Source organism: Cervus elaphus, chromosome 19 (assembly GCF_910594005.1).
Source record: "Cervus elaphus chromosome 19, mCerEla1.1, whole genome shotgun sequence".
NCBI lineage: Eukaryota > Metazoa > Chordata > Mammalia > Artiodactyla > Cervidae > Cervus > Cervus elaphus.
In genome coordinates this window covers 40,038,750-40,063,506 of record NC_057833.1, presented here as the reverse complement: position 1 = coordinate 40,063,506, position 24,757 = coordinate 40,038,750, and the positions used below count along the sequence as shown (strand labels likewise).

The window sequence follows — 24,757 nt, the reverse complement described above, 5'->3', positions numbered from 1 at the left end:
CGTCTTGTACCGTATTACGAATAAATCACCAGCTTAATCATAGAATGAGCCAGGGCCCTAGATTTAAAAGGAAAATATTAGATCATTTTTAATAACTGATATAACTCAAGCCAGTCGCCATTGAAGCAGGGGGAGGTGATGTCATCCTAAAGAAGTCCAAAGAGGAACCAGAGAGGGTCAGCCCTGGGCAGGTCCCAGAGAAGCTCCCATTAACAAAGGAATAGCTGGCTGATGGCAGCTGAGTGGGATGCATTCTCTGGACTGAACGATCTTGTCATGAAAACCAACACCGACCTCTCAATAGACCATCCTCATGAAACACAATGTACGAATAGCTTGTTCCCAGAATGACTATATTTCCAAAGACCAGAAAACATGAACATATTATGATGTCTGTATTTACGTCTTGGGAGCCATTGAGCAAAATTATAAATGTTAAGGCTTTTAGTTATTCAGAAAAAGATAAAAGCTGGGGTGACATATGCAAATGCCACAGGTCTGACCCAAGCCAAGGGGACAATACAAAGTAAGGACACTGAGACGATGGCCTGATAGAGAAAAGAACCAGAGTGGTTTCCAGCAGTCACAAACTACTAAGGAGATTGGAAATGAACATTTAATGTGCACTAACTATGCACTAAATATCATACACAATTGGCACTTTAAATACACATGCTGCTTTGTGAGCCCAGAAGAATCTGAAAGGTAGGTGCTACTACCACTATTATTTTCAGATATGGAAAGCAGTTTGAAAATGATTAAAGGATGTAAGTAAGATTATGCAACTAATACATGAGAGTCTCCTTACTCCAAATTCCGCTTTATCTAATTGTCCCACTGTAAACTATTTCCTATTATGGATTTGCAATGAAAATTAAACAATTGATAAGAAACACTTTGAAAGCACCAAAAGTATTAAAAAAATATTGAAAGCCAAAAGGGATCATGGAGTTGGGGAAAAGTATTGACACTCTGGCCAGTGACAGTCTCAATGACTACAGATGGCCTTCCATATTTTGGCTGCAGGGCTACTAATGAGCTTGACCAACATTTTAAATCTCCCACTTCTATTAATTTTTTAGGAATGCTAAGGTGGGCTCTAAGGGAACCTGTCAACTTCTATGAAATTTACTGCCGAGCTTGGTTTTATAAAAAGACTATTTTGGTGAGGGGAGGAGACGGATACTCTGGAAAAGGGTTTTCTGCCAGACAGAAAGTATTGGCTGAGGTTTTCTGTCTGATCCTGTCAGTCTCACAGCAATGCTGTGTATCGGCTCACTGTTCTTAATACAAATGTTATTCATAACTGCAGAGACACACTGTCTGAGCCAAGTAATACTGATTTATGCAACTTTTCAGGACATGGCGTGACTCAACAGGAGACGCAGACCCTGAAATTTACCTACAGGGACAACAAGCCTCCAAATTTTGACCTGGAAAAATTTGCCAAATTTCTTTCTGGAACAGGACAGAGGGTGCAAAAAGCAGAGAAAGCACACCTAAACGTTGTATGGACTGATCTGGAGCAGAGACTGTGTGGAGAGGTGGAGGGGACGTACTGGGCCAGAGTGAGAGGTGCCTTAGATGTCCCTCCCAAGGCTACCCCTGGCTCCACGGCCTTGGAAGAGTCATCCTGTCTCTGGGTCTTAGCATCTCTTTTACAGCAAAGAGCTCAATCAAGAACTTGCAAACATTTCCACCAAAGTAGCACCAACTGCTAAAGTGGGCAAAGATGCAGAGGTATAGGAGCAGAGCATTAATTAAAAACTCGTGTTCTTCCTCTGAAAAGTCATGCCCGTTTTGCATTCTGTGCAATTATATATCAATGCTTATATTCAGATTTCAAATGGAGTTCTCCTCCAAAACAGTCTTCAAATAAAATTGATCTACAGAGGTGCACTGAGTATATGTACCTTAGCACATGCCATGCAAGCTTGGGTATCTGTTACAGGCAGCCCCCCAGGAGACCCCCTGTAACTGCACCTCCTGCTCTTCAGACCCTTTTGCAATCCCTCCTCTTGACTGTGGGCTGGATGTAGTGACTTGCTTCTAGAAAGGAGAATGAGGCAGGGGAAACGGTGTGTCACTTCCAGGACTGGGTAACAAAAAGGATATGGCTTGATTGGAAGGATTCTGTCTTGCTCACCTGCTTTAAGGGAAGCCAGTTGCCATGTTGGGAACTGCCTATGGGAAGAGAAAGGAACTGAGGCTCCCAAGCCAAAAACCCACAGGGAACTGGATCCTGCCAATGATATGACTGAGTGAGGTGGTGGGTCCTCCCCAGCAGAGCCTTCAGATGAGACTGCAACCTCAGGGCAGACCTGGAGGCACCCATCTAAGCTGTTCCCAGATTCCTGACTCACAGAAACTGTGAGATAATCAATGTTTCTTGTTTTAAAGTGCTAAATTTGGGGTAATTTGTTAAGTAGCAATAGATAAGGAAGATAGCACCCTAATCTGGGAGGTCCAGTTGTGGATTATTTTAAAACCTCTTACCAATGCCACCATTTTTCTTGAGGCTAGACAACAGAGCAGAAGAGATTTGCTATCAGGAACTCTTGAAAGGAACCCTTGTCCCCTGGAATGTAGAGATGCTTGCTAGCTTGGGAACATACACCCAGCATGCTCTGATCACCCAAAGATGACCATGGAAATAATATCAGTGCAGCTCAAAATCAACATGATGCATTTGACAGCAGGAGATTGGCGAAAAATGAGCCAGAGACTGAAGCACAAGTGGAAGATGACAGACTCCTACCTACCCAGCCATTCTCTACTATCAGTCACACCACCCGCAGACCCTATCCAGACCTAGTGATCCAGATGACAACTACATGTTCACTGAGAAGTTCAGAAGTTCCTCCTCCTTCTGGAAACCTTTCCCAATGTCCCCAGTTCTTTCCATTCCCCCACCCTGTCATCTAAGCCCCTGGAAACCTGAGTCTTTCACTTATTTACCTTGATTTCCCAAGCACCTAACATGACACTGGAAACATATCTGGCGATCAATAGATGTGTGTTATAAACAATATCTTTCTAACGTGTATTTCACTTTTATGTATGTCTTTCTCTCCAACTAGACTATGAGCTTCTCAAGGTTAGGACTACAACTAATTTACTGTGATGTCCTAAAGACCCTGAGTTTCACTGATTTCCAGACCAGCACGGGGATCAGGGTACAGAGCAAACACGCGCTCTGTGAACCAGGAGTAAACATCTGGCAGCAGTCTACCCAGGACTCATGGGGCTCTCCATCCATTGGCCATCAGACCCCTTCTACCACACAGGAGCCCACTGAGAGAGAACATGAGAACCCCTGACCACCCTAGGGCTCTGCCCAAGATAGAGTAAAAGTGTATCCATTGTGCTGAGGTCAGGAAACAGAAGAATGTAGAATGATGAGGAAGAAAGCAAGACAGAGAGAGAGAAAGCTCCACCTTCTACTTTCACAGACAGCATATACCTCTGACAACACATTCCTGGGTTACAGAAGAACCACAGAGCCTCAGGATGCTGGACAAGTCCCTGCTCAGACTCAACAAATCCTTTTGTAACTTTTGAAGCAGTAACATGAAAGTTGGCTACGCAGATGTTCACACATGCCGGAAACCACTTCACCAACCGACTGGAGGGAGCCAAGACCTTCACCTCTGACGGAAGTGACCAATACTTTGCTTCCGGCAGAGACTAATACCTGATTCTCCTGAGGACCAAAGAGGAAATATTAAAACTGAGAGCCCTTAGCTACCATCATCAACTGTATGTTAGTATCAACAGAGGGAAATAATTTCCTTCCTGACTCCCACTGGGTAAGTCGCGCCTAGAGCAGAAGGTGTGATTATCTAATCAAACAAAGCAAGTCCCAAATGGGCAGACTGTAGCTTCTAGGGGATGTCTAAAAGCACTGAGACTTCCTCAGTCTTCAAATCTACCTCCTTGTACCTCCCACTGCCTGGAGCAAAAACAAATACAAAAAGTAATCATCTCAACTTCATCTCAACTTCAACCATCATCAGTGGGCCAGGTTCCAGATATAGCTGCTTTCCAAGATTGAGGACAAATTACTGCCCGTCCAGTCCTGGGGATGCTGGGGGTGCAGAGCTGGAAGGAAGGACGCACACTGAGCATATATATGATGCACCAGGAAGAGTCCACTGCACATTACATTGTGTTATGTCTCTTTATATTTAGGATCACTGTTTTTCTTTATAGTCACTATCTTATTTTTCTTTATATTCTTTGTATTTAAACAAAAGAAGAAAGCAACTGTAATGACCCATCATGTAAGGATCACACTTTACAGTTTCCCAAACAGGTTGGCGTCTATCAACCCACATGCTCTAAACAAACATGAGAGGTGAGCAGGAAATGATTATTATTTCTAATTCTCCAATTAGGGAAATGAAGGTGGAGAGATATTGTTTGCTAGGGTTGCACATCTAATAACTGACAGGCCTTCTGATACTCCACCCCACCATACTCACTGTATTCACAGACTTCTTAAGCCATACTGGTCCCAAAAGCCCATTTCTGTCCAGTCATTTGTTTCATTCTCATAAAATCATGCAGTTCAGCCTCATCTGTGCTAGAATTCCTAAAGCTTTCCAACAGAGAACTAGCCAGTGCCTGAACACTCTCAGGAAAAGGGACAGTCACTGCCTTTAGATTTAGTCTTTCTATCCATGAAAATGCACCATGCACCTACCATGTGCCAGAGATCCCACTAGCCTCTGGGCTACACACACGGGCAGGAGATACTGTCCCTCTTCTGACCATGTTTTATATCCTTAAAGGCCACTGTGATGTGTGCTCTGCATCCTGCCTTTTCTGGATCCATTCCAGTAAGAGTGGGACATCATTTCCGGTCCTCTCAGTACCACAGTGACGAGGTCAGTTGGCTAGTGTCCCTTTCAGAGGAGGAAGCAAGGACTAAAGTCCACCAGCCTAGGAGAGTTCTGAAGGGAGGGTAAAATAAGGCCCCTAGTCACCTACAAACGTTAGTCCTCTCTCTGCATCCTAACAGCACCCAGATATTCTCTTGAGGGACCACCTCTTCTCCACCATGGAGCTGCCATGAGTTTCCAGGCGACAGCGGGCAGCCAGTTCACAACCCTGAGGGGAAACATCTTGTGGATGAAGCTGACACACACACGACGGCAGAGCAAGGGGCACGTCAGAGAAACAGAGCCCGGGGCCTGCTCACACCGAGCTTGAGGGCCACCCGACCTCGGGGCTTGCCGGCTTCCGACAGAGTCAGCCACCCAACTGTCCTCTCTGAACCTCCGTCTGGGGCTGCATCAGTGCTTTGGAGGACAAAAACCACTGTTGGCTCATAATTAGCTTATGGACAACAGACCCTTCTGAGTTTCTTTCAACTCCCTCCTGGTAATGCACTGTCTCCCATTCTGCCACGACACACTAGAACTTTTGTTTGAACCCAAGTACAAGGCTTCATATTCATCACAAGTGAATTGGAAGCACTGGAAAAACTCAGGCGCTGGAGCAGAGAACAAAGATTTACATCTGATGCTCAAAGTGTCTGCTTGGGGAGAAACATTCCAGACCATGTATGAAATGTTGCAGACTGAAATGAATGTTGAAGAGTCCAAGCAGTGGTTTCCAGCCTTTTATCTTAGGTAGATCCATAGACACAAAGAAAGCCAGCCGGGTGTTCTTTTAAGATACATTGATTAAGAAAAGAAAGAGCGACAAAATGTAACCATAAACTCAGCCTCACTTTTAAATGAAGTTAGGTTTTACTGATCACAACAGAATCCTCTCCCTTTTGAAAAACTAAGCCATAAACATGGCAAGACATACTATTTATTCAGTAAAGAGCCAGAGGTGAGGTGTTTAGGGACTGGCCCTGGGAATGAGAGTACAGATTTAGAGTTCGAAATAGAAGTCTTGCCCCCAATCCCTCAGCTGTTTTCCTCAGATTCTTCTATAGCTCAGGATATCCCACATCATCAATTCTTTTCTAGAATATGTTCTACCTGCTATAAACACAGAGGAATTCCAAAACACAAGGGAAAGTTTACCTTACCTGCTCACCATTCCCCTTTCTGAGTGTATGCAACAGGATTAAAACTCAGATCCCCATGGAAATGCTGCCGGCCCTTTAGGACAGGTACACACCCTTGTCTAAGGAAATTTAGCCTTTCCCACCACAAAGGGTTGATGTGAAAATATACGATCACAGAAGAAGCACCCTGCACAGGGGTGAGCAACAGCCACTTAAAACTACTACTTCCTTTCCTCACAAACACCCATAACACTGTTCACTGACTCTTTCTTGTCGTTCAATTTCAAGAATGCTCCCTTCCACACCAAAGGAGAAAGAAAGAAGCAGTGCAGTAAGTGGCAACCCAAAATCGTAATTACTTCAAATTTTCTTCCAATTTCTCTTCCTGCCACCTTCCATAGGCTGAGTCCTGCCTCAGCTTTTCCATCCATTTTATTAGCATTATAATATCTTGCCATTCATTGTCCATCATCAATAAAATCAACTCAAGAAAAAAAGGAAGAATATTTTTGTTCTTCTTAGTTCTTCCATCCTAGTTACCAGTGCCCATGATTTAAATGGAAACTGACTTTTAAAATTTATTAAAATATGCATATTGATTATAAAAGGAAAAAGTTCTCTTTTTTGAACAGAACTCACCAGCTGAGGAAAAATATCTTCCCTCCAACGAATGCCCTGTAGAACAACGGCAAAAGCACTGAACTGGAATCAGGTGACTGGATTCCGTCCTCTGTTCTGTTTCCACAATGATCTCACCTGTAGAAATGGGACAAGGAGGTTAATTATGAATCTCTAGGATCTTACTAGCTGTAGAATTTCCCCAAGCTTATGAGCTTGCTGGGTAAACCATACTGGAAATGATACCAGGCTTGAAACCCACAAATTTAGTGGCTGATCTCTGTACCTCCTAAGCCACCAGTCAGCTCCTGGCACTTCTGTTTCACTAATATGTCTTAGAATGATGAAGAAAGAGAATGCTGGTACCCCGATGTTCATACCTCAGTTTTGGGGGAAGTGGGGGGATAGCTTCATCATAATGTCAAAAGTGAAAGAGATCAACTAGATACATTTTAGGCAAGAGAATATTAACAGCAAAATCTGAACTACAGTAAATAAAAAGAGGAAAAAAATATGAGTTTGGAGACAAATTTCTAACTATGGGATCTAGTAACTGCTGTAAACCTTAGTTTCATTGCCTGAAAAACGACGGTCAGTGGGCAGTAGAGGGCTGGACAATCTTGACGCTTCCTGGTAAGTCCTCACTACTTTATTTCACTAAGAACTAGTACTATTTTGTCAAGAATCCTGCAATATATATTCCAACAGACAAGTGTTCTAGGGTAGCAGATTGTTATAAAATGTAGATTCAGGGGAAATCCACACACCAGAAAAATGACCACTCCCATTTTCACTGTTGTCATTTTAAACATTATTGACCCAATCACACAATCGTCTTGTGAATATGATCTCATTCAATCTTCAAATACCTATACAAGCTCAAAGTTGAGAGGGGCCTTAAAAATGACCCACTTCAACCCTTCCAGCTGACAGGAGGAGAAACTGGGGAGGAGGGGGGAGGTGGCCACCCAAAAGCACAGTGAGAGGTAGGCAGCCCAAGGCTTCACTTTGGGGCCTGCTCCCCTGGACTGAGTTATGGCCACTTTAACGGAAGAAATGACTGACATTCGCTGGCCAGAGAGACCTGCCCTTGGCCACACAATCAGCTTTGAAGGATAACCAGGACTTACACACCCAGACCTCAGAACACCTGTTTAAAGCCCTTGCATACAGCCCGATAGCAAAAAAAAAAAGAAAGAAAGAAAAAAACTAAGTTGAGAAAATGGAGTATCATCAAGGTAAGTCCAGCAAAGCATGAGAACTAGCGGTCTTCATGGGCACTCAAATTGTCAAAGCCACTGAGGGATGGAGCACAAGGAGGCCAACAGATTGCCCTGTGGACAGCGCAATCTCATAAAAACAAAAGATCCCAACTCCAAGCCCCAGGAAACCTAACTAAGCCTCTCCTTGCAGAGGGAGATATCAATCAGAACAGTTTCTACAACAGCAGCAAAGGGCAGCTGACTTCCCCAGATTTTCAAACTTTGCAGAAAGGTAAATCTCTCTACCATGGCCCTGGGGCAGTGTCTCAGGCACTGGTTACCTTCTCTCCAAGCACAAATGAATGTGGCCCCCCCTTTTCCACAGTCAACTTCTCTTTCAATAATTTTTTTCTTCCTTTCCATAAAGAGAACAAGCAGTTTCGCAGAAGAACCGCTGTGAAATGATTGAAGTTCTCATGCAAACAAACCATTAGCAGAGTTCAAATGCAATTTAAATTACCAGTTGTTAAAGTGCTCCTCAATCTCTTCCTAAGTTTCCAAGGAGAATTACATACTATACACTATTTAATTGGTTGTTTTCTATTTTTTAACATCCATTTACCCCCCCCCCACCATTTTATATTTCAGAAGTGTCTATAAAAGCATCCCTTTAAAAAATTATACATTGTGGAATAGATTAAACCTAAAGATTGAAAAGTATCAGAGAAAACAGCTGCAGGATTACGCAGCTCAGCAGAAATTGATGGTTTTGACACCACAAGACATGAAGAGTTTCAAAATCTTAAGAATCACCTGATGGTGTCCTCACTGTTTACAGATGAAGACATTGAAGCCCCAAAGGAAAGGAAGGCTTGGCCCAAGTTTTCTCACTGGTCAGTGACAGATTCCAGGTGAGAACTCCCTACTTCCCAGCCCAGTGCTGTCACTTCCCACCACCATATGATAGAGGAGATGATGGGAAATGCTCAACAAATTTAATTTCCACCTGCAATTTTTTTCTTAAAGAAAATATGAAGTCATCTTTAAATACACTACTGACCTGAAAAGTGGAGCTGGCCCATGGCAAGTATCTTCCCAAAAGGGAGAAAGAGAAGGAAAGCCTGACGAATGACTCAAAGGAGCTTCAAGTGAACAGATTCCTGGCAGGAAACGTCAAGATCCTCTTCTAGATTCACTAAATCAGTTATGGGACACCAAGACTGCAAAATCCCACTGCTTTATCTGGCCCAGAACTTATGAAATGAGAGGATAAAGGCAGATCTTGCCACATCTGTAAATGGGAAGGATTTTAGAGCCCATCACAAGGACAGGGCAAACTTCAAGGCTTTGGTATCGGACATGTGCAAAGTATTCAACCTCCCCGAGCTCAAGCTTTCCTGTTTGCAAAATGGGTCTAATACACCTACCCATCAAGGTGTATGCAACCATTTCTTGGGATTCCATGCCCAGCATGCAAAGCACAGAGTCTGCACACAGTGCACCTTAACCAATGTTCATCCTCCTCTTCCAGAGTCTATCTACAACTTCTCAAAGCCTATGATTCTGTGGTTCTAATTTACTAGAACTGCAACTGAGTCGTATAAGCCATGTATGCTTCCTAGGTCTGTTAGATGCTGAGTGTTCCCTGACTATAAATTCATTTATTTCGTCATCCAAAAATAAAACACATACCTGAAAACACAAATATCCAAACATTTTCTACCAAAAGCAAAGTCTTTGGAACAGTTATCTAAGATGGCCTTCAAATTCAGTTGATGAGCCAGACAGTAGTAAAAACCTCAGTTTAATGCCCAAGACCTCATTTAAACTGTCCATCAGCCCTATAAGAAAGATTTCCTATTGTCCACTGAGGAAACTAAGGGTCAAGAAGTCAGGCACCTTTCCAAGATTTAGGGGCTAGTAAATGGTAAAGCTGGAATTTGACCTCAAGTCTTCAAAGTCAAGCTCCACGACCAGGGTTTTATTATTTTGCAGTTAAAACTATACTACGGACAGCTATTCTGCTAGAGGCAAAAATATACCTGGGAAAAATAATCTGCTATGTTCACATTTTAAGGAGCTTTGGGATAAAAAGCAAAGTCTGAACTTTTAAACAGAAAAATGTTCACCTTAAAAGCAAGTAGATCTTTCTTGAATGCCACCTCGCTGTTATTATTTTTTTCTAACTGAAGTAGAGTTGATTTACAATGTGATGTTAATTTCTTCTGTACAGCAAAGTGATTTAGATATATACCTACATATATATGTGTGGGTATTCTTGTTCATATTCTTTTCCAGTATGGTTTATCACAGGATATTAAATATAGTTCCCTATGCTATGCAGTAGGACTTTCTTGCTTATCCATTCTCTATAAATAGTTTGCATCTGCTAATTCCAAATTTCCAGTCCACCCCTCCTCCACCTCCCCTTCCTCTTGGCAACCACAAGTCTGTTGTCTATGTCTCGGAGTCTGTTCCTGTTTTGCAGATAAGTTCATCTGTGTCATATTTTAGATTCCACATGCAAGTGATATCCTAAGATATCTATCTTTCTCTTTCTGATTTACTTCACTTAGTATAATAATCTTTAGGTCCATCCATGTTGCTGCAAATGGCATTATTTCATTCCTTTTCATGGCTGAGTAATATTCTATTTCATACATATACATCGTCTTCTTTATTCACTCGTCTGTTCATGGATATTTAGATTGTTACTATGTCAAGGCTATCACAAATAGTGCCTCTATGAACACAGGGAGGCATGTAACTTTTCGAATTATACTTTTGTCCGAACACACACCCACAAAATTATACTTTTGTCCAAACATATGATTTCTGGATCATATGGAGAAAAGGGAACCCTCCTACATTTTGGTGCAAATGTAAATTGGAAAGCCTCTATGGAAAACAGTATGAAGGTTCCTCAGAAAACCAAAAACAGAATTGCCATATGATCTTGCTGCTATGTTCTTACATGAAATAAAAAGTTCAGAGTGCTAAGTTCAGAGCACTAGGAAGGCATCTGCCAGCTATGTGGGAAGCAGGCCAGAGAAAGGTTAAGAGTGAGCTGATACCAGAGTAACTCAAAAACAGAATTCAAATGTCTGGGCTCATGATGAAACAAATCGCAGGTAATTCTAGTATGAGCTTCTGAACACACACCCCCACCCCCACTCCCGGCACAACCGTGAACTGCCACGATGTCAGACGCCCTGCGCTCAGAGATGCACGAATCAGACATTCACTGGCACCTCCTGCCCTGGAGGTACTGTGTATGGGCCCTGCAGAGTTGGGCACTGAGCTGGACCTGCCTTGAGCTCTCAAAGGGGCTACAGAGGACACACTCCCCCATGACAAGATGGTAGGAAAAGTGTGCAAAGTACCAGTACACGCGGGTGTCCTTTGGAAGGTCAGGAAGAGCCCTGCTGATGATGACTCCTAAACTGAGCCTGAACACCCAAGAGGATGTCCACGTATGAGGAGGAGAGAAATCAGTCCAAGGAACACGATGTGCTAAGGCCTTGAGGAGAGGAGCTCAGGGTGTTCTCGGGGAAAGTGACTAATCTGGTGAGGCCAGTGGCAGAAAACACGGAGGAAAGTGGTGGGGCATGAGGCTGGAAAGGAATGTTGTGGCCAGAACATGGAAGACCTTGTGTGTCAGGCTCTTGATGCTCACGGCTATTGCATTTTGCAAACTGACACACGAGAAAGTGCAATGGTAGAGCTATTGGAACCAAATCCCCTCCACGGTCAGCTTCCAGACATAGCACAGCTAGGAGGGTCTGAGAGAAAGCTTCCTGGGGCGGGACTGCTTCTCTGTGGGCCCACTCAGGGATGTCAGAGGAGCAGGTAGCCCTTAATGTTGCCCCAAATCCACACCTCCATCGACCCCTTCCTCTAGTACAGAATGCTCACCCATGGAAAACCCGGAAAAGAAACCAAGTCTCATGCTCTAAACAGGATTTCCACTCTGCCTTCAGGGAAATGACAATGCTATCCAATTTGATGAATCAGAAGAACACAGGCTAAACGCAAGCTTAAGCCTCTTTCCTGTCACTCAAGAAGCAGGAGCCAGAAGTCTATCCAGCACGTACTGTGTGTGCTCGAAGCACCACATCATAGAGCTCCTGGCCAGTCCTGGCACCTCTCCACCGGGGCCTACCTATGAGCCTGAACTGACACTAGTGTGATGTTACACGGAATCCTTTCCCTTAAAGGCGACTTTGAGGCAGGTCCCATATGGCAAAGGCACAGGCATGGCATAATTCCCTTCCTGTCCTTAAACAGCTCCCAGTCTAGAAAGAGAGACAGAACACAAACTACTTGATGATGGATGCCTTAGCAGAAGCACAGATAACAGTACAAATCCTCCACACAACACTGGGTTGCCGTGATTTCTTGCACAGACTTGACAGATGAGGAAACTTATCAGCTTAACTGAACTAACAGATCACACAGCTAGGAAGCATCACAGCAAGATTCAAACCCAGATCCCATGCTTGTAAGCGTCACATGGCTACACTTTATTGCCTCAGAGCCTACTGTGTTGTGAGTCAGCAAAACAGAGAACAAAGCGACCAATGCTGGGGGAGAATGGATGGCGGGAAGTGGGCAGTGATCAGAGGTCACCTCACTCAGAAGGTGAAGTATCCACTCAGAAGGTGGTATGTGTGCAGAAGTTTATAGGAAGAGCAGGAGTCCTAGGGATGAAGATGGGAGAGGTCACCTCAAGCAAAAGGAACAGCATGAGTTACAGCAGAAGGTGACGAAATGAGTGATGGGGAGAATCACGGGTGTTCACAATGAACAGGTACTGCTGCCTGATTATGGGTACCTGGGGTAGAAGTTTTCACTTAAATGCCAAAAATACTAGGAAAATGTTATGAATAACAAAATAAGTGAATTTAAAGTCGGGAAACATACAGCTGAGTATATAAGAAAAACAATAAATGTTTCAAAGCAGGACTGTGGTGTGGTCTCAGCTTTCCTTGGGATTCTGTTCTTCAGTGCTAAGACCATGCATTAACCTTTCAAGACCTGAGCCAGGGTCAGGAATAATGGGCCTTCAGGTCCTTTCAGGTCAATGTATAGAAGGACACCAGACCCTCTGGAGGTTAGGACTTCTATACCTATCTCACGGATTCTGACCTTTTAGAGAAGAGCTTCTACAATCACTAAATGAATTTCAGGCCCTCACTGGAACAAAGTAACCCCAGCCCCAGCCTCAATTGGTAAAAAGAGCATGGAAAACAAGATACAGAAGATACAGAATCAAAAAATCTTACACCTGATGTTTCGATTTTTCACTAATAACTATGGAATCCTGAGCAAGTCACCTCCTTTTAACAAAGACACATTCTCATTCATAAAATGGAAATGACCATACTTATTAATACATAGGTAGGGAGCATCAACAAGGGATCTGTGAGATTAAACATAAGGACAAGTGTTTCTACATGTGAGGTGACATGCTGAGAAGAGGTGCTCCCCTGAAAACCACCACATTGACAGGAATAGTACAAAAACTGCCCAATGCGCCTGGTGAAGTATCTAAATCTAGACTTGTCAACAATTTCCCCCCCATAGAAAATTGAGCTGTATTCCCGAGGCAAGTCATTACATCTTTTTGTGCCAAATTGTTTTCATCTTTTAAATGACCCAGTAATCCCACTTTGGGCAATATACATAAGGGAATAATCCAAAAGGAAAAAAGAAGGCAATTTGTTCAGAGATGTTATTCATAGTGCTATTTCTAGCTCTTTATATATCCCTCTATTATAGCACTTATCTCACTGTGCTGTAATTATCCACTCCCAAACGCCTCCAAATTATCTCTGAATCCATCCCCAGCACCTAGCACAATGCCTGGCATACAGTAAGAACTCAATAAATGTTTGGTGACTAAATGAACGGGTAATATGAGAGAAATTTTCAAAGGAACTGAAGTGAGCAAAAACAAAACATTGTTTCTAAGAGATGTTGTTTAAAAAAGTTTACCAAAAGGAAAAAAAAAAAAAAAAGATTAAAAAGCCCTGATAACTATAGACTGCAAACTTTGAAGAGGAGTTTGTGAAGCTTCAGGAATGAATTTCAGGTGATTTTGTCTATGATCTCTGAGCATCTCCAGGCTTAGGCAGAGTGCAGTATAGGATCGCCATGAGACACGTACTAGGTCATTCTGGCCTCGTGGATTCCCTGTGTGACTCAGCCTCTACCTTACACTGACTACATCACCTAACTTCTCTGAGACTAGTTTCTCCACTGAAAACTAGAGTATTTACAGGAAAGTCCAGCCCATTAAAAGGAATTACAGGGAAGAGGCAAGGGCCAGCAAGTGTGAATTCAAATGTAAATAAAAGAAAAGGGCTGGGGGTGCCCATGGACCAGGGTCCCCAAGGCAAAGTGGGGCTTTGAAGCGCCAGGTCTTCCGGGCCGCCACCAAACCTTCTCAATCCATCTGACAGGGCGGCTGAAGGCGCCTCACCACAGAGTTTATAGGATGCAGCAGTCTCTGCAAGAACAGAGCATGCATCAAAGGAAAACACTATGTTAAATATGGCCCATAAAGTCAACATCACTCTGGATGTTCCCTATTCTTGGTGGGAAAGAATGCTTTATACAAATACACAGAGACAGCAAAGGAAGCAGCATGTTCTGCCGGGCTCACTGTGGGGCGTTCCCGCAGCCCTCAGCCAGGAAGTCGGAGGCAGGAAGCCACTGCCCTCCAGTCCTTGGCCAGAAGCTCCCGGCTAGACACCAGAGCAGGGAGCACTCAGAGCCTCCTAGTCCAAACCAGCTGCCAGGCTGTGAACCCCTATGGTGCCTCCGTGGGGGTCTCTCAGATTCCTGCCACTTGAACCTGACATTTCTCTGGAGGAGACTGGTCTTGACATCCTGGAGATGATCCCTCGGAAGCATGTCCTGAGCAAATCTGCTCGCTTCTCTCTGGCCCCACTCAGACCGCCCTAATCACTGTGACCCTGGGCTGTGGCTCGCTTCTACTCCTGGCAATGCACTTCACCCACAGCAGCTAGAGCGATGCTGGTAAATGTAACTCCGATGCCTTCTAGCACTCAACTCAGATCCAAGCCCCTTGTCAAGCTCACTGCCACATCCCAGACCCTGCCTCACCCTCATCCCATGCTTCCCCCACTGCAGCCCACCCTCCTGGCACACTGGGCCCCTCTTTTCCTCAAATACAAACTCATTCCCGCTCCACGGACCTGATATTGGCGCTGCCCTCTGCCTATAACGCTCTCCCCCGCTGACTTGCCCATGGCTGGCTCCCCAGCATTCAGAGCTCAATTTAAACATCATCCCCTCCTCCGCTCCCTCACAGGCAGGGCATCCTCCGTGAACCCTCCTCAGCGTTACTTATCATTCTCTGCTGTTTACATCTTCATCTATCATCTGCCTCCTCCACATATCTCTCTAGAATGTAAGTTCCAAGGGATCGTTGTTTTGTGTCTTTTTCTTCATTCAAACCCACTACTGGATCCATGCCCAGAACAGTATAAGGCACATAAGTGGGAACCCTATAAAGATTTAATACAATTTGATGAATGCAGATGAATGCATGCCACAGATGACAGAAACCTTAAAGGCTGCTTAAAGGCAGTAGTCCAGTACTGTGGCTAACATTCTGGATCACTGATGCTTGCACTTAGGAGATACAGGAGTTTCGGTGAACCTTCCCACTTCTCTAGCCCTTATTTTTCTAAAGTAAAAAGGGCACAACAGCACCTGCGTTGTGGGAGTACTGGGAGAACAAAAGGAGATAAACCATGCAGAGTGCCTTGAGCAGAAGAAACCTTTGCTGTCATCAACTGCAGCCCCATCTTCCAGGAAGGAAAACTGAGATTCAGAAAGGTGCATGCATCTTCACCCAAGTTAGACACTGAGTCAGAAGCAGAGTCAGGTGAGAAGATCCCACCTTTGGTGTCTTTCCATAAAAATAACAAAAATACCTGATAACATGTCACTCATTTATATATTCTGCCTTGTTCCAGAAAGAATCTGAACTACCTGACAAAAGATGTACATAGCTCATGATTTTTTTTTAAGTAAGAAAACTGGGAAGGGAGATGGAAAAATAAAGTTAAGGAAAAGTACAAGGGTTACAAAAGATAAGGGCCATACGTCTCATACCATTTGCTAGAGGTAGGCTTTGCACGTGGCTCTAAGTTACCTGGAGGCCAATATAAACCAGAGGAAAATATCTGTGTACATATGGTCCCTGGGAATACATGGTTACTGAAATGTCACAACACTGTGTGAGAAGGTATTGCCATCTAGGAGAGAATCACCCTGGTTTTTCATCCTCTTGCCAGCTGAATTCTACTAACTGCTTCCTCCTGGTCACATGCACTCTGAAGCCACACGACCCGGGTTCAAATCCCAGCTCCACTACTGACTGAGTGATGCTGGGCAACTTACTTATTAAACCCTCAAAGTCTCAGGTTCTTCCACTATAAAACTGAGGTCAGCAATAATACCTACATGGATAAATGAAATGTGCTGTATATATACAACTTATTACTACTCAGCCCTAAAAAGGAAGGACATTATGACACATGTTACAATATGAGTGAATCCTGAAGATATTATGCTGTGTGAAATAAGCCAGTCACAAAAGGACAAATACTGTATGATTCCACGTCTGCAAAGATACCTAGAGAAGTCAAATCCATGGAGACAAAGAACAGAAGGATGGTTGTCAGGAGCTGGGGGAGGGGAGAATGAAAAGTAAATGTTTAATGGATACAAAGTTTCAGCCCGCAAGATAAAAAGCATTCTGGAGGCTGATTGACCAACATATGACTATACTGAACACCACTGAGCTCTACACTTAAAAATGGTCAAGACAGTAAAAACGGTCATGTGTATTCTACCAAAGTAAAAAGCAATTAAAAACTTAGTACCTACTCAATCACTTGGCTGTACCGTAGAAATTAACACAACATTGTAAAACAACTATACTTAAATGAGATAAATTTTTTAAAAAATAAATAAATACATACCCAAAAAAGAGTACCTACTCACAGGTAGCTATAGTGGAGAACCAATGCCGGTCAGGTGCTCAGCCTGGTGCTGGGCACCCAGAGAGCAGTCAGTGAACATCAGTTCTCCCTGTTTGCAGGAATAGTCTTCCCATCGGTACTATCAACACTAACCTCTCAGTGCCCATAGACAACATCACAAAGGGAAAACATCCCAAGCCATCAGGCTTCCAGGTAGCTGCCTCCCACCTGGTGAGCAGAGCCTACAAACCAGGCCCAGGCACAGGTGGGAAGGAGGAACAGGCCGCCTGCACGTTCCTGGGAGTCCCAAGCCAGTCTCCACCTCCTCGGTGCTTCAGCGTAGAGACCTGCTTCCCCTCCCCTTCTCACTGACCACACAGACTCAGGTCTCAGAGCACTTTCTCCTCTTTATTATGATCTGCCACCTAATGTCACTGACATCAAAGTGCTGCTCCAAAACACACCGCGAACATCTTTCCTGCATTCGAGGAGGGCCCCTGATCAGAAACTAATCTGACTGCAAAGAGTTACTCTTTATGGCTGTGTAGCATCTGGGGGACTGGAACAGGGTGGTGCCCTCTTGGTCTCTGCCAAATGCTGCTGTCACATCAAAGAAAGCTAAAGACGTGTGTGTGTGTGTGTGTCTGTGTGTCTGTGTGTGTGTCTGTGTGTGTGTCTAAAATCTATTGAGAGTCAGCACTCACCTGTGGTGGGGAACTACACTCCAGAATTCTTGCAGCTTCAAGAATACTGGTAGAGGCTAAAATGGAAAGCCCTGATCCGTTTCTTTCAAGGCCTGTGCAGAATTTCAGTGCCACAGATGAAACTGAAATAAAGGCGTTCACTATTCAGTTCCTCCTCTTGGACAGGCTATCATCCTCTTTCAGGAAGAGAGAGATGCAGGCACAAAGCAGATCAGAAGGAAGCAGTTCACATTCAAACAATATTCACATGACTGAAAGCAGAGAAAGGTAAGTAGAAATCAAAGAAGGGGGAAAAAGGGAACTTTTTTAAAACCAACCAAGACAGGCCCCTGAGTCTATGCAGCATGATTAAAAGAGATCTGACCTGGGAGAACTTGGTTCCAGTTGTCAATTTCTCACAAATGAAATCAGTGTGGGCAGCTCTGGAATCTTGAGTTCTAATTTCCTCATCTGCAAAATGGGCATCTTCTCTGCCTCTGCCTAAGGGGCAACTTCAGTGCAGTGGAAGAAGAACTGAGAGTGAAAAGATCTGGATTCTAATCTCCCTAACCAGCCACATACTTGTGAGGCAGGTGAGCTCCGGGGCCTCCCCTGCCCACCATCACCCTGTAAAATGAAACAGATCAATAGAATCATGCCTAAGACTCCTTCCAGCTCTGACAGTCCATCACGTTTACACAGTGTCCCAAACACCAGGCATCTACTGCAGACTGGATGTCATGCCAGTGCTCTACAGCAACCTTTGGTGGACTCATAAGTCCAACCATAACTCTGCTTTTTTAAGATAAAATTAGCCCTCCCCAAATGTTCACAAACATCCCCTCTGGCCTGTTGCTCTAGTCCCAGCCGTCAGACAACAGCACTCCCAAATTATCCTCCTCCCCAGCTTAAGCTAGGCCTCAGGTAGAAGGTACAGCTGTCTAATTTTTAATATATGAATAGAATTTCTCCTCAGTCAGAGTGCATCTCTAGATCCCACTGTGAGAAGTATTCCCCTGGGGAAGCACCCGTCCACACCCCAAATGAAAGCAGCCATGCTCCCAGCCGCGTCCCATCACCGCCCAAGCCAGCCAGCCCTCGGACTCTGAGCCCCGGGTCTGGGGGCAGAGATGCCACCGGCTCTGGCAGTACTGATGTACTCACGCGCCGTCAGGCCCCACAGGCAGCCAGCCCTCCACTGGCACTCACTCTCTCTCACGCACCCTGAGTCCTGCTGCAAGGAGGTGGTCCCCAGGCCCGAGGGCAAGGCACTGAGACACTCTCTCCCTGGCTCCCAGAACAAGGGGCAAAGGAATGGAGGGGGAGGGGGAGGGGGGAGGGGGGCGACTTTGTTTCTGGAAACAAGAATTCAAATCCTGCTTCTCCTAAACCCTGAGTCACCTCCTTCCCTTCCAATAGATCAGTGCGGTGGGTAAACATTTCCATATATGGAGAAGCAGCCTGGAGGATGTCAGAAAAATCACCCTTCTTGCCTCTGGCACTTGAAGAACATGCCCCACTAAAGACAGAATTCCTTACTGGGAGTGAATGATTAACCCCCAAAGAAGTAATCTTAGCTGTTCCATAGGCTCTCCTGTTACAGGAAAAAGGCTCTCCTGCCAGGACAGGGAAGTGGCTGGGTTGAAAGGCTTTAAGTTCATCTCAGGAATGGGGCCACCTAGAATATAAGTACATTTATGCTGCTAATTTATTAATTAGTGTGAGGGGGAGTTGTTTGGGGGGTGCATCTGAAGAGATCATCAAAAACCCAGCTTGCAGCTCTTTTGATGGCAGGTGAGTCCCCAAACAACCCTTACACCTCAATTCCTGACTCCCTTGGGCTGAGAGTCCTCTTGGGAACTTAGTTTTGCATGAGTTCTTCATAGAACAGAGACACCAGGCAAGAAGACACATGAAAAAAACTAGACTTTCAGGAGAACACTGGAGGAGAGGGACGGAAGGGTGACATGCCCAATTTAATCTGTAAGAGTAATTCCCTTGGTTTGTAAAAGTAATTCCAATTCAAGGTCCTGAAAAGTATCTGATGACTAAATTGGGCCAGTGAAGTCAATTAGGGATGAATCTGATCTGAAATGACTCCAGACTGAATTAGGGGAAAAGAAAGAGAGATGAGATGCTGGGGAAATGGCAGTATGAAGAAGTTGGGGTCTGCTCAGAGAAGGAATCCATGTCTTGGCTTCCCAGGGGTTCTACTCCTTAGCATGATCTTGTCCTTCTGCTGGCTGTAAAGACTTTCTCTAAGTCAGATGAGCCTTTATTCAGAATCATCACCCACTTACTGGCTTTTGGGCCTTCAGTATGAGGCTGCTTGTACTAATACCAGGCAACTGTCAAGCAATAAACAGCACTGGCCAGGGAACGAGAGGACCCAAGCCCCACACCCAGATCAGTCACTCCTTCCCACTTTGAACAAATTCATTCTCCTGCACTGTATATTCTCTCACCTATAAACTGAATAGACTTCCCGAAATTGTCCAACTATGTCAGATCTAAAAGCAGCTTCTACTAGCCTATCGAAATAATCCTGACATTTATTTTGATTACTTGCTTTCAGTTTTTGCAAGCATGCCCACGTACCTGAAAAAATGGCAAATATTTCTTATTTATTGCATATTTAATGAATGAACACAAATATAAGTGATAAGTAAACGAGGTAAGGCAAAGGGATCAGAAAACCTGCCACATGTCAGAACCAGAACTCAGCATAGAATTCTTGCCACTGCAATACTCCCAGGAGGGCCCAGAAGTAGGCCTGAAGAGGGTAAGGAGATGTCCCTCACTCGTAACTGAGACTAAACCAACCACTAGACTTGGTGGTTCTGCAGAAAGACTGTCATCTTTCCAGGAGCTCAGAGTTCCTGCCCATATCCCAACAGGAACATATCAGCAGAGGAAAGAGATATCCCATGGAAAATATTAATAGCTGCCCAAGAATGGCCTGAGAACTCTGAAGGCCAGGGACCAAAGAGGCAGCCACCGGGATAGGAGTGAAAACCATAATGAAAGGTCTGTAGCTACCCTCCATTCTTCTAGTAGCATTTGGAGATGGGTTTCCATATTCACAAAGCAACCCTTCATTCTTTAATGTAGATGTGTTTTTCTTCCTCTTGACCCCTGAGAACCACTGGCTCTGGGATCTTAGATGAAGAAAAGACCATAAAGGCCACCGAGCTCAGTGTCTCTCCTATTTATCGACCCCTCCCAAGGCATCCCTGGGGTCTCCAGTGAGGTGGAGATCAGTATCTTTTGCAGCTGTAAATTCCATCTTTCCAGCAGAAAGTTCTTCTTTATATGGAAATAAATATGGTTCCTGGGTCTTCAAACTCTGGCTCTTTATTCTGTCTCTTAGAACCATACAAACTAGTACAGTCACTATGGAGAACAGTGTGGAAATTCATTAAAAAACTGGAAATAGAACTGCCATATGACCCAGCAATCCCACTCCTGGGCATATACACCGAGGAAACCAGATCTGAAAGAGACACGTGCACCCCAATGTTCATCGCAGCACTGTTTATAATAACCAGGACATGGAAGCAACCTAGATGCCCATCAGCAGATGAATGGATAAAGAAGCTATGGTACATGTACACTATGGAATATTACTCAGCCATTAAAAAGAATTCATTTGAATCAGTTCTAATGAGATGGATGAAACTGGAGTCCATTATACAGAGTGAAGTAAGCCAGAAAGATAAAGACCAATACAGTATACTAACGCAGATATATGGAATTTAAAAAAGATGGTAACGATAACCCTATATGCAAAACAGGAAAAGAGACACAGATGTACAGAACAGACTTTTGGACTCTGTGGGAGAAGGCGAGGGTGGGATGTTCTGAGAGAATAGCATTGAAACAAGTATACTATCAAGGGTGAAACAGATCACCAGCCCAGGTTGGATGCATGAGACAAGTGCTCAGGGCTGGTGCACTGGGAAGATCCAGAGGGATGGGATGGGGAGGGAGGCGGGAGGGGGGATCAGGATGGGGAACACATGTAAATCCATGGTTGATTCATGTCAATGTATGGCAAAAACCACTACAATATTATAAAGTAATTAACCTCCAACTAATAAAAATAAATGGGGGAAAAAAAAAAAAGAACCATACAAACAAGCTGTGTCTATGTCTGTCTCATAGGCTTGGAATTTTTGTAATTGAATATGGACTTAGAAACAAAGCTATCCAAGATCTTATTCTTCAATCCCCCGGGCTGCCTCCTGACCATATCACACCACTAACTCCTAATGTATTTGTTGCCAACTTGAGAGCCATCTTTTCTGGGTTTTTCCAATAAGTGTTAATGCGAAGCAGCCCATTCCGCATGAGAAAAGAGAGAAAGCAGAGTCTGAGGTCAGTTCCTCATCCACCTCACTGCCACCTCATCAGCCACACCACATTTCCACCATTTGTGGACGAAGCTCAGGAATGCAGATCCTGTCCCCAGCTCCCTGCTCCTGCTCTCCAGTCTGGCCGACCTAAAAATGTCTCCAGGATACAGGACTGTTCCAAGGAACACTGAGAGCAAGCTCTGTAAGGAAAGAGGATCTTGCCAATACCAGCGCTCTCAGGATAACAAAGCGGCCTGCAGGCAGGGCACCAGGGCCAATGTGCTGATCACAGGGCTGGGAGCTCGTGATCCCTGACAGCCGCCAACACCATTCTAGACATCACTGTCCTTACAGAATAGGGGAAAAAACGCTCTTTTCTGCCATTGTTCTGACGTGGCCCTCTCTGAATTCAAGGTACTTGTGATAATGATGCCTCACATTGTCACATGCTTTACTGTTTAGTAAGCGCTTTTCCAGACAGTCTCATTTCATCATCAATCCCTGGAGGATTATACCCATTGTAGTGATACGAAAAGTGAGGCTAAGTAAGATGTAAGTATATTCCAAAGGTCACACCAACGAGAAGTAGTGAAAAGGATGTTGATTTGAATTAGACTATTTATAATTCCAGTTCTAAATTCTTCTACATACAAAATGTACGACTTCTGGCCAACTGCTTAGCTTTTCTAAACCTCAGTTTCTACAGATGAAAATTTAGAGATGAAAATAGCCCTTCTGTCTACCACTCAGAGCAGTAATAAGGATCAAATGAGATAATGTGAGCAAAACCCCCTGGAAAATGCGTACACATTACCAAAGTGTAGAGGATTATTGTGATTACTTGTCAATGACTGTGCATTCCACTATAAAGACAAAAAAGCAATGAGGTCATTCTCAAGACAAAGACACAGTAAGGCTCTGGGAATTGAAGGGAAATGACTCGATGTCCTTTCAGGGTTCTGTCTATACACTACTCACTCATGCAGTTGAAACTCAGAAGCAACTGTCAGATTTTCAACTGCCACATCACAAACATCTACAGGACAGCTCAAGACAAACTCGCCCCTTTCGGCTACAAGCAAATGCCGGGCCAAAAGACGGTGATAGAGATGGGCACTAGGAAGACCCCGACCCCCATTCCAACCCCCATTCGGAGCCTCAGTTACGAAAACGTGACCTGTGATGTTTTCCTTGGAGTAGTTGGTAGAAACACAGGCTCCAGTCTCTCCTCAACAAGACCATGGGGAAATAAACGTATGGTACGGCGCTATTTACCAGACAGCACTAAGGAAGCTCCCAAGCATGAATTAATCAAGAGTACAGGATATTTCAAGTTGCAGATTCCAAAAGAAATCTCCAGCCCATTAAACCTCCAGCCCAGTTCACAGAGGCTCAGCCCGGTATGCCGGCAGCCCAGGCTGCAGAGAAACCCATTTCCATTCCAGAGGTCCCACTGCAGGTCACCAGGGGCCAGAGGGCATGCAAGAGGCTCTGAGAGGACAGGTGGGGGTCTGGCTACCTTCAGGCCTTCCCCAAAGTCATCGGGATTCTATTCCATTCCTGCAAAGATCCAAGTCATGCACATCATTTATGGAGGGGCCAGATCGTCCCCAGAAATCCATTCCCAAGGCTGATGCGCACACAGCTCAATAATTGTTTTCTGGATTTGCATTTTATCATCTGCTTCTTTGTGATTAATGCTGGAGGAAGGCACTCTGTTAATTTGTTGCATAGATGTGTGATTCCTACCATGAGCATGTGCCTGCATCCTCAGGGATGCTACAGCAAGGGGCTCTGAGATGCAGACAAGTTCAAGGAGCTCACAAGCATGGAAGAGAAAGGCTAACAATAATACAGGACAAGAGACTTCAGTAGGGTCCCCCTCGATGGGAGGGACAGATATCTGGGCCAGCTACTAAAAGCGGGTAGGACAGGAAAAGGGGGAGGTCAGAGATGTACCTCCTTGATAAGCAGCTCTACATTTTTACCAGTGAGACAGGCAGTACCTGGCATAGCAGGGAAGAAAGAGCTCAAATTAGAAAACCTTGAAGATAATCTATTCAGGATATGTGTTCTCAGAAGCAAAGTATTTAAATTTTGCTAAGCCTCAGTTTTCTCATCTATAAAATAGGAAATAATATTTTTACCCATCTAATAAGGTTTTTATGAGAATTAACTAACACATAAGTGGCTTAGCAGAGTACAACAATAAATACTACATTATGATCACTACATCTATAAATATATCTATATCCACAGATTAAAAAAAAAACAAGTAGCACTGCATCCAGGGCAAAAAAGATGCTCAACAAGTGGCAGAAGTCCATCTCTTTCCTTCCTTGCTCTCATGAACATTTCAACCTACACAAACAATATGATGACAACAAAGGGCTAAAGGAAGGAACATATTTCTTGTCCCAAGTTCCCTACACCTCATCTTTGAAAATATTACACCTTGTCTCTGGGAACTTTGAAACTCACGGCCATCTCAGGCCTCCAAGGATGTCAACCAAGACATCCAGGTTGCAAAAGGTGAGTTTGGGAAACCACTGATCCAGATCATTGGCATAGGACAAAGTATCAGACTTGGCATCCTAGCATCTGGCTTCCACTTCGACCAGCTGGGTGACCTGAGAAATCCCCCCTACTCTCTGAGCCTCACTTTCCTTATTTTTGTAAAGTAAGGAGGAAAACAATCCTGCCTTCTACCTCCTTATGATGCTATGTAGAACCAGGGAGTCAATGCGTGTGAAAACTCTTGACAGGTTCACAGCTCTAGATTTATACAACTATTATCATTTTTATTATAATCTGAAGGAAAAAGCTGAGTCACTGAAAAAAATAACTTAGAATG

General features: G+C 44.2%; 1 protein-coding gene across 11 annotated transcripts in view; it reads right to left on the bottom strand.

The window, feature by feature from the left end:
* LOC122675400 (LIM domain containing preferred translocation partner in lipoma) overlaps positions 1-24,757 on the bottom strand; it is a 713,437-nt gene that overhangs the window by 639,819 nt on the left and 48,861 nt on the right. For 7 of the 11 annotated variants that reach the window (XM_043874070.1, XM_043874067.1, XM_043874069.1 and 4 more), the window contains exon 2: positions 6,665-6,781. The gene's annotated coding sequence lies outside the window, so the exon portion shown is untranslated. Of the gene's footprint in view, positions 1-6,664; positions 6,782-17,933; positions 18,307-18,712; positions 18,912-24,757 lie in introns of those variants that run through there. The other 4 variants (XM_043874061.1, XM_043874059.1, XM_043874063.1 and 1 more) reach the window with 4 other exon arrangements.